Source organism: Arachis ipaensis, chromosome B6, assembly GCF_059453495.1.
Source record: "Arachis ipaensis isolate K30076 ecotype BB chromosome B6, ASM5945349v1, whole genome shotgun sequence".
Lineage (NCBI taxonomy): Eukaryota > Viridiplantae > Streptophyta > Magnoliopsida > Fabales > Fabaceae > Arachis > Arachis ipaensis.
In genome coordinates, this window is record NC_142441.1 from 75,999,623 (window position 1) to 76,008,641 (window position 9,019).

A 9,019-nucleotide genomic window follows, 5' to 3' on the forward strand; every position below is an offset into this window, starting at 1 on the left:
TTACGTGTAGGTGACATAGCAGTACCTAGGAGAATTACTATCCAGGAGGCTGGAGCCCCTGATTTTACAATGCAACTATTTCAAGCGCATCACACAGCAGTGGCTATAGACTTTGAAATAAAGACTGCACTACTCAATTTGATGCCTAAGTTTCATGGCCTACCTGCTCAAGAGCCTATCAAGTACCTTAGGGATTTCCAAGCAGCCTGTTCGACTGTCAGGCGTGATGGTGCAGATGAAACTTCTATTCTGTTGAAAGCTTTCCCGTTCTCTCTTGAGGGAAAAGAAAGAGAGTGGTACTACACTCAACCCGCAGCAACTGTTTTTGACTGGGATATGCTCAGAAGAGAATTTTTGGAAAAATTCTTCCCAGCTGAAGTTACTGACAAACTAAGGAAAGACATTTCCATGATTTTTCAGGACGAATCCGAGACTCTCTATGAATACTGGGAGCGCTTTAACAACCTTATGGAAGCATGCCCCCACCATATGATTGACAAGATAGTGTTGTTCGGCTACGTCACACAGGGCATGAAGCCCCAAGATAAGAGCACATTGGAAAGTGCTAGCAATGGGTCTATGAAAAAGTACAAGACCACTGATGAGGCATGGCAATTGATCAGCGACTTAGCTAAATCTACTCGGTATCACAGGCAGAAATAAGGCCGTCCAAAAGCTATTGCAGAAGTATCCTCTAGCAGAGAGACTGCTGCTCTAACTCAGAGTATCTGTGAAATGACCAACTTACTGAAGCAGATGCAATTGAATCAACAATAAGTTCAGCAAGCTCAACCTTCTCCACCACAGCAAAGACAACAGTTAGTCCCACAGAGAGTGTGCGGAATCCGTGATGATAATAGCCATTATACTGATGAATGTCCGCAGCTCCAGCAAGAAGACAACATTGTGGCAGCCACTCATAACTTCTATGACTATCCCAATCAAGGATACAATCAAGGTGGCAATTACAACCACGGATGGCAGGACAATTTGAACCAAGGTTGGAGAGATAATTCTAACCAGGGCTGGAAGGACAACAATAACAGAGGAGGCAGAGACAATCAGGAAAATCAGAGGTGGAATAATAACAATAACAGGAAGCAGAACCAGAACCAACCTTACAGAGCACCTCACCTGAGGCAATTCCAAGGATCACAGCACAACCAACAGTAGTCCTCTCAGATCACTTGTCCTTCTTCATCTTCTAATGATGAGTTACTACAATCTATTGATCGGAGACAACAGGCCATGGAAAACAACTTTACTTCTACTCTAAATGGTCTGAACTCTACCTTGCAAGCTCTTGTCTCATAGATTGGATCAATGAATAACTCTAATAACCAGCCTTTGAGCTCTAGTGGAATCCCCTCTCAACCATTACCCAATCCAAAGGGTGGCATTAATGCCATCATCCTAAGGTCCGGAACCACATTGCAAGAGAGGAATCAGGAAGAGCCAAACCCACCAGAACACGCCTCAGCTGAAGAGGTAGTGGAAATAGAAGATGTTGAGAAGGAAGAGGATATATATGACATGACTGAAGAAGAAGAAGCTCAATCACAGGAAGAAGCACCAAAGGGCACAGACACTGTAGAAAACGCCATTCCTATTCCATTTCCACAACTTGCAAGGAAGCCCAGGAGGCAGTTGGAACCTGATCCCAAAATGGTAGAAATATTCAAAAAGGTTGAAGTAACTGTTCCCCTTTTTGATGTTATTCAATAGGTACCTAAATACGCAAAGTTTCTAAAAGATTTATCTATACATAAAGATAAAATTAATGAATTAGAAACTATTCCTTTAGGTAGTTCTATATCTGCTATAATAGGAGGTATACCTGAAAAGTGTAGTGATCCAGGTCCATGTATGGTTAATTGTACTATTGGTGGTGTGGTATTTTCTGACTGCATGTGTGATTTAGGAGCATGTGTTAGTATAATGCCTTTGTCTATATATGATATTTTGAGGCTCCCTCCCTTAAAAAGGTCGGCAGCTCGTTTTATGTTAGCAGATAAAAGCATTATTATAGTGGCTAGAGTTGCTGAAGATGTATTAGTGGGCATTAAGGGGCTCACATTTCCCATTGATTTTTATATCCTGGAGATGCCCCAAAATGACTCAGAGAAGCCATCATCAATCCTACTCGGAAGACCATTCCTGAAGACCTCAAAGTTCAAACTGGATGCCTTTTTAGGAACATACTCTTTTGAAATAGACAGCCGAGTAGTAAGCTTCAATCTGAATGGAGTTATGAAGCACCCTCCAGAAGATCATTCTATCCTCTAGTGTGACATCATAGATGAAACCGTAGCTGAAATTCAGCAGGAAGAGTTAGAAGAGAAGTACATAGGACAAGGTCCGAGTGTGGGGACACTTTCTGAGGACAATGAAAGTACTTTCCATTGTCACCAACTCCAGATAATCCAGAGCCTGGCCATGAGCTGAAGTTAGAATTGAAACCCCTCCTCCAAACCTCAAATATGCTTACCTTGAGGACAAGCAGAAGTTTCCAGTTATCATTGCACGGGAACTCACTTCTCAACAAGAAGAGCAGTTACTTAGTGTGCTGAGGAGGCACAAGAAGGCAATTGGGTGGAGTTTGGCAGACATAGTAGGCATCACTCCTCAAGTTTGTGAGCACAGAATATTTCTAGAAGAGGGAGCTAGGCCTGTTCGTCAACCCCAGAGAAGACTGAATCCCACTATCTTAGAGGTTGTCAAAAAGGAAGTGACCAGACTACTAGAGGCAGATATCATCTACCCCATCTCAGACAGTGAATAGGTAAGTCCAGTACAAGTGGTACCCAAGAAGTCTGGAGTCACCATAGTGAAGAATGAGCATGGAGAGCTCATAGCAACCAGAATACAGAACGCCTGGAGGGTCTGCATTGGTTACAGGCGCCTAAACCAGGCCACTCGAAAGGATCACTATCCTCTTCCATTCATTGATCAAATGCTGGATCGTCTGTCAGGTAAATCACATTATTGCTTTTTAGATGGTTACACAGGCTATTTCCAGATTCATATAGCCCCTGAAGATCAGGAAAAAACTACTTTCACATGTCCTTTTGGGACTTATGCTTATAAGCGAATGCCCTTTGGCTTGTGCAATGCACTAGCTACTTTCCAAAGGTGCATGATGAGTCTTTTCTCTGACCTTATTGAGAACTGTATGGAGGTTATTATGGATGATTTTAGCGTTTATGGTGATTCCTTTAACCTTCGCTTTGATAGTTTATCTAGAGTATTAGATAGATGTGTCAGTACAAACCTTGTATTGAATTTTGAAAAATGTCACTTTATGGTTAAACAAGGGATTGTACTAGGACATGTATCTAAACTGGCATTTCTGTAGATCCAGCAAAGGTGGATGTTATTTCTAGTTTACCTTGCCCCTCCTCTGTGAGGGAAGTCCGTTCGTTCCTTGGCCATGCACTTCCCTTATCCAGATTACTGCAGAAAGATATTGAGTTCGAGTTCAGTGAGGATTGCAAATAAGCATTTGATAAGCTGAAGACTGCCCTGACTCAAGCTCCAATTGTGAGAGGACCAGACTGGAGCCAGCCATTTGAAATCATGTGCGATGCTTCCAACCATGTAGTAGGAGCAGCACTGGCTCAGCATGAAGGTAAGGATCCTTTTGTCATTGCTTATGTGTCTAAGACTTTAGACGTTGCTCAATCTAATTACACTACTACTGAGAAAGAGCTTCTTGCTATTGTTTTCGCTCTGGATAAATTTCGAGCCTATTTACTTGGTACTAAAGTAGTAGTGTACTTAGACCACGCAGCTCTAAAGTATTTATTAGCTAAAAAGGAGTCCAAACTAAGGCTTATACGTTGGATACTGCTACTACAAGAATTTGATTTAGAAATTAAAGATAGGAGTGGTAACCAAAATCTAGTGGCAGACCACTTGAGTCGCCTTGAGCACATTAAGGATACCTCCACTCCTATAAATGATAATTTCCCATTTGATAACCTGCAAGAAGTATCTGAGGTAATCCCTTGGTATGCGCCTGTAGCTAATTATCTAGTTAGCCGCACTTTTCCTCCAAACTTTACTAAGCATCAAAGAGACAAGCTGAAAAGCGAGTCTAAATATTATATATGGGATGACCCATATTTATGGAGATGTGGCGCTGACCAGGTAATTAGAAGGTGTGTACCTCAATCAGAATTCCAGTCCATTCTAGAGGCCTGCCACTCATCTGAGAGTGGAGGACATTTTGGTGGATTCTGGTGGAAAATCTTAGACTGTGGATTCTGGTGGCTTACTCTTTTTAAAGGCGCTACTGAATTTTGTAAATCATGTTTCCCATGCCAAAAATTTGGTAATATATCCAGGAGGGATGAGATGCCTCAACAAATTATGCTTTTCTGTGAAATTTTTGATGTTTGGGGTATTGACTTCATGGGTCCATTTCCAAATTCTAATGGTTATTTTTATATCTTGTTAGCTGTAGATTACGTTTCTAAATGGGTGGAAGCAATTCCTACCTGCACTAATGATGCTAACACTGTTGTTTTCTTTGTTAGAAACTATATTATTTGTCACTTTGGATCACCACGAGCAATCGTGAGCGATCAAGCCACCCATTTTGTAACAGGAGACTAACAGGATTACTGAACAAGCATGGGATAATTCATAAAGTAGCAACAGCCTACCATCCTCAAACTAATGGGCAAGCCGAGGTATCTAACAGAGAAATAAAGTGCATATTGCAGAAGATAGTCAAACCTCATAGAAGAGACTGGAGCACCAGGCTACAAGATGCACTCTGGGCATACAGAACAGCATACAAGACACCCATTGGGATGAGTTGATGAGCGGATAATTTATACGCTTTTGGGAATTGTTTTTAGTATGTTTTTAGTGGGATCTAGTTACTTTTAGGGATGTTTTCTTTAGTTTTTATGTTAAATTCACATTTCTGGACTTTACTATGAGTTTGTGTGTTTTTCTGTAATTTCAGGTATTTTCTGGCTGAAATTGAGGAACTTGAGCAGAAATCAGATTCAGAGGTTGAAAAAGGACTGCTGATGCTGTTGGATTCTGACCTCCCTGCACTCAAGGTGGATTTTCTGGAGCTACAGAACTCGAAATGGCGCGCTTTCAATTGCGTTGGAAAGTAGACATCCAGGGCTTTCCGGAAATATATAATAGTCCATACTTTGGCCAAGAATTGACGACGTAAACTGGCGTTCAACGCCAGCCTTCTGCCCAAATCTGGCGTCCAGCGCCAGAAAAGGATCCAAAACCAGAGTTGAACGCCCAAACTGGCACAGAAACTGGCGTTCAACTCCACAAATGGCCTCTGCACGTGCAACACTCAGGCTCAGCCCAAACACACACCAAGTGGGCCCCGGAAGTGGATTTATGCATCAATTACTTACTCATGTAAACCCTAGTAGCTAGTTTATTATAAATAGGACCTCTTACTAGTCTTTTTGAGCATCTTTGGTCTCAGTTTTATTCCATTGTTCATCTTAGGAGACTATTGATCTCGTTTAGGGGGCTGGCCATCTCGGCCATGCCTGGACCTTCACTTATGTATTTTTAACGGTAGAGTTTCTACACTCCATAGATTAAGGTGTGGAGCTCTGCTGTTCCTCAAAGATTAATGCAAAGTACTACTGTTTTCTATTCAATTCTTCTTATTTTGCTTCTAAGATATCCATTCGCACCCAAGAACGTGATGAAGCTGATGATTATGTGTGACGCTCATCATCCTTCTCCCTTATGAACGCGTGCCTGACAAACACTTCCGTTCTACATGAATTAAGCTAGAATGAATATCTCTTAGATCTCCTAACCAGAATCTTCGTGGCGTAAGCTAGAATGATGGCGGCATTCAAGAGAATCCGGAAGGTCTAAACCTTGTCTGTGGTATTCCGAGTAGGATTCAATGATTGAATGACTGTGACGAGCTTCAAACTCGCGAGTGCTGGGCGTTAGTGACAGACGCAAAAGGAGGGTGAATCCTATTCCAGCATGATCGGGAACCGACAGATGAATAGCCGTGCCGTGACAGGGTGCGTGAGCATATTATTCACTGAGAGGAGGGGATGTAGCCACTAACAACGGTGATGCCTTTGCATAAAGCCAGCCATGGAAAGGAGTAAGACTGATTGGATGAAGATAGCAGGAAAGCAGAGGTTCAGAGGAACGAAAAGCATCTCCATTCGCTTATCTGAAATTCCTACCAATGATTTACATAAGTATCTCTATCCCTATTTTACTATATAATATTCGAAAACACCATTATCACTTTATATCTTCCTGACTGAGATTTACAAGATGACCATAGCTTGCTTCATACCAACAATCTCCATGGGATTCGACCCTTACTCACGTAAGGTATTACTTCGACGACCCAGTGCACTTGCTGGTTAGTTGTATCGAAGTTGTGACAATTATGAATTAAGATAAAAGCACCAAGATTTGGAGCCATTACCAGGGATTGTTCGAGCCTGGACATCACAATTTCGTGCACCAAGTTTTTGGCGCCGTTGCCGGGGACTTAATTGTTCCTGTTTGGCGCCAAGAATCGTTTGAGATCCCAATCCCGGCAACAACACCAAGTTTTTGGCGCCGTTGCCGGGGATTGTTTGAGTTTGGACAACTGACGGTTCATCTTGTTGCTCAGATTAGGTAATTTTCTTTTTATTTTATTTTCAAAAATTTTTCAAAAAAAAAAAAAAATTTCTAAAATTTTCTCATCTGTTTTCGAAAAAAATAAAAATGTTTTCAAAAATAAATTATTCTATGGCTTCAAAATTTTAAGAATGAATTCTAGTGTTTCATGAAATATGTTGAATCATATCTGGCTGTAAAGCCATACCCAAACTACTTTGGGATTGGTATTCAACTAATCACTCCAGCCCATGTAATTATATGTTGCAGCCTGGCTGGCTGTAAAGCCATGTCTAAATTCATTTGGACTGAGGCAGCAATTTGTTATCAAGAGCAAGCTAGTTGGAGTTAATCCACCTGCTACTGTTTCTGATCACCTGTTGAAGCTTGGCTGGCCATTGGCCATGTCTAGTGTTTTGGACTGGAGCTTTCTTTGAAAGCTTGGCTGGCTAGTGAGCCATGTCTAATTCCTGGACTGAAGCTTTAGACTAACATGGCAAGATTCCTGGAATTCATATTAAAAATTTTGGAATCCTTATTTTTTCTTTTTTTTCACATAATTTTCAAAAAATATAAATAAAAATCCAAAAAAATTAGAAAATCATAAAAATCAAAAATATTTTTGTGTTTCTTGTTTGAGTCTTGAGTCATATCATAAGTTTGGTGTCACTTGCATGTGCATCTTGCATTTTTCGAAAATTTCATGCATTCATAGTGTTCTTCATGATCTTCAAGTTGTTCTTGGTAAGTCTTCTTGTTTGATCTTGATGATTTTTTGTTTTGTGTCTTTTCATGTTTATCATATGCATTCTTGAATTCTTAGTGCGTAAGCATCAAAGAATTCTAAGCTTGGTGTCTTGCATGTTTTCTTTGCATTAAAAATTTTTCAAAAATATGTTCTTGATGTTCATCATGACATTCAAAGTGTTCTTGGTGTTCATCTTGACATTCATATCATTCATGCATGCATTCATTATTTTGATCTAAAAATTTCATGCATTGCATAATTTTCATGTTTTTCATAAAAATTTCAAAAATCAAAAAAATATCTTTCCCTTTTTCTCTCATCAAATTCGAAAATTTGGATTGATTTTTTCAAAATTTTTAAAATCAAGTTGTTTCTTATGAATCAAATCAAATTTTCAATTTGAAAATCTAATCTTTTTCAAAATCTTTTTCAAAAATCAAATCTTTTTCAAAATTCTTAGTTATTTTCGAAAATTCCAAAAATATTTTTCGAAAATCTTTTTCTTATTTCTATACCAAATTTTCGAAAATAACATAATCAATTAATGTTTTGATTCAAAAATTTGAAGTTTGTTACTTGCTTGTTAAGAAAGATTCAAACTTTAAGTTCTAGAATCATATCTTGTGATTTCTTGTGAATCAAGTCATTAATTGTGATTTTAAAAAAATCAAATCTTTTTCAAAACTAATTTCTATCATATCTTTTCAAAAATATCTTCTCATCTTATCTTTTTCAAAAATATCTTTTCAAAATATCTTTTCTAACTTCCTAACTTCTTATCTTTTCAAAAATTGTTTCAACTAACTAACTAACTCTTTGTTTGTTTCTTAACTTTTTCAAAACTACCTAACTAACTCTCTCTCTCTCATTTTCGAAAATATCTTTCCCCTTTTTCAAAATTTCTTTTTTATTAACTAATTATTCTTATTTTTAAATTTTAAAAAAAAATTTTCGAAAATTTCTAACATTTTTCAAAAATCATTTTTCAAAAATCACTAACTCTTTTTCAAAATAATTTTCGAAAATTATACCTCCCCCATCCTATTCTATTTATTCATTCATATCCTAACATCTCATCTCACATCTTTGTCTCCCCCTTTTCTTCCTTTATATTACATTCTTTGTCTCCCCCTTTTCTTCCACTCACAAAGGGATCCCTATACTGTGGTATAAAGGATCTCTATTATTATTATTATTATTCTGTGCCTTCTTCTTTGTCATATGAGCAGGAGCAAGGATAAGAACATTCTTGTGGAAGCAGATCCAGAACCTGAAAGGACTCTGAAGAGAAAATTAAGAGAAGCTAAAATACAACAATCCAGAGATAACCTTTCAGAAATTTTCGAACAGGCAGAGGAGATGGCAGCCGAAAATAATGATAATGTAAGGAAGATGCTTGGTGACTTTACTGCACCTAATTCCAATTTACATGGAAGAAGCATCTCCATTCTTGCCATTGGAGCAAACAACTTTGAGCTGAAACCTCAATTAGTTTCTCTAATGCAGCAGAACTGCAAGTTTCATGGACTTCCATCTGAAGATCCTTTTCAGTTCTTAACTGAATTCTTGCAGATATGTGATACTGTTAAGACTAATGGAGTAGATCCTGAAGTCTACAGGCTCATGCTTTTCCCT

At 38.7% G+C, this 9,019-nt stretch overlaps 1 non-coding gene across 1 annotated transcript; it reads right to left on the reverse strand.

Annotated features, from left to right (window-relative positions):
• Positions 1-387: 387 nt before the first annotated feature.
• Positions 388-495, reverse strand: LOC148561394 (small nucleolar RNA R71). Its single transcript, XR_015888129.1, has one exon. It is a non-coding gene; the product is annotated as a small nucleolar RNA R71 (small nucleolar RNA).
• Positions 496-9,019: the final 8,524 nt, after the last annotated feature.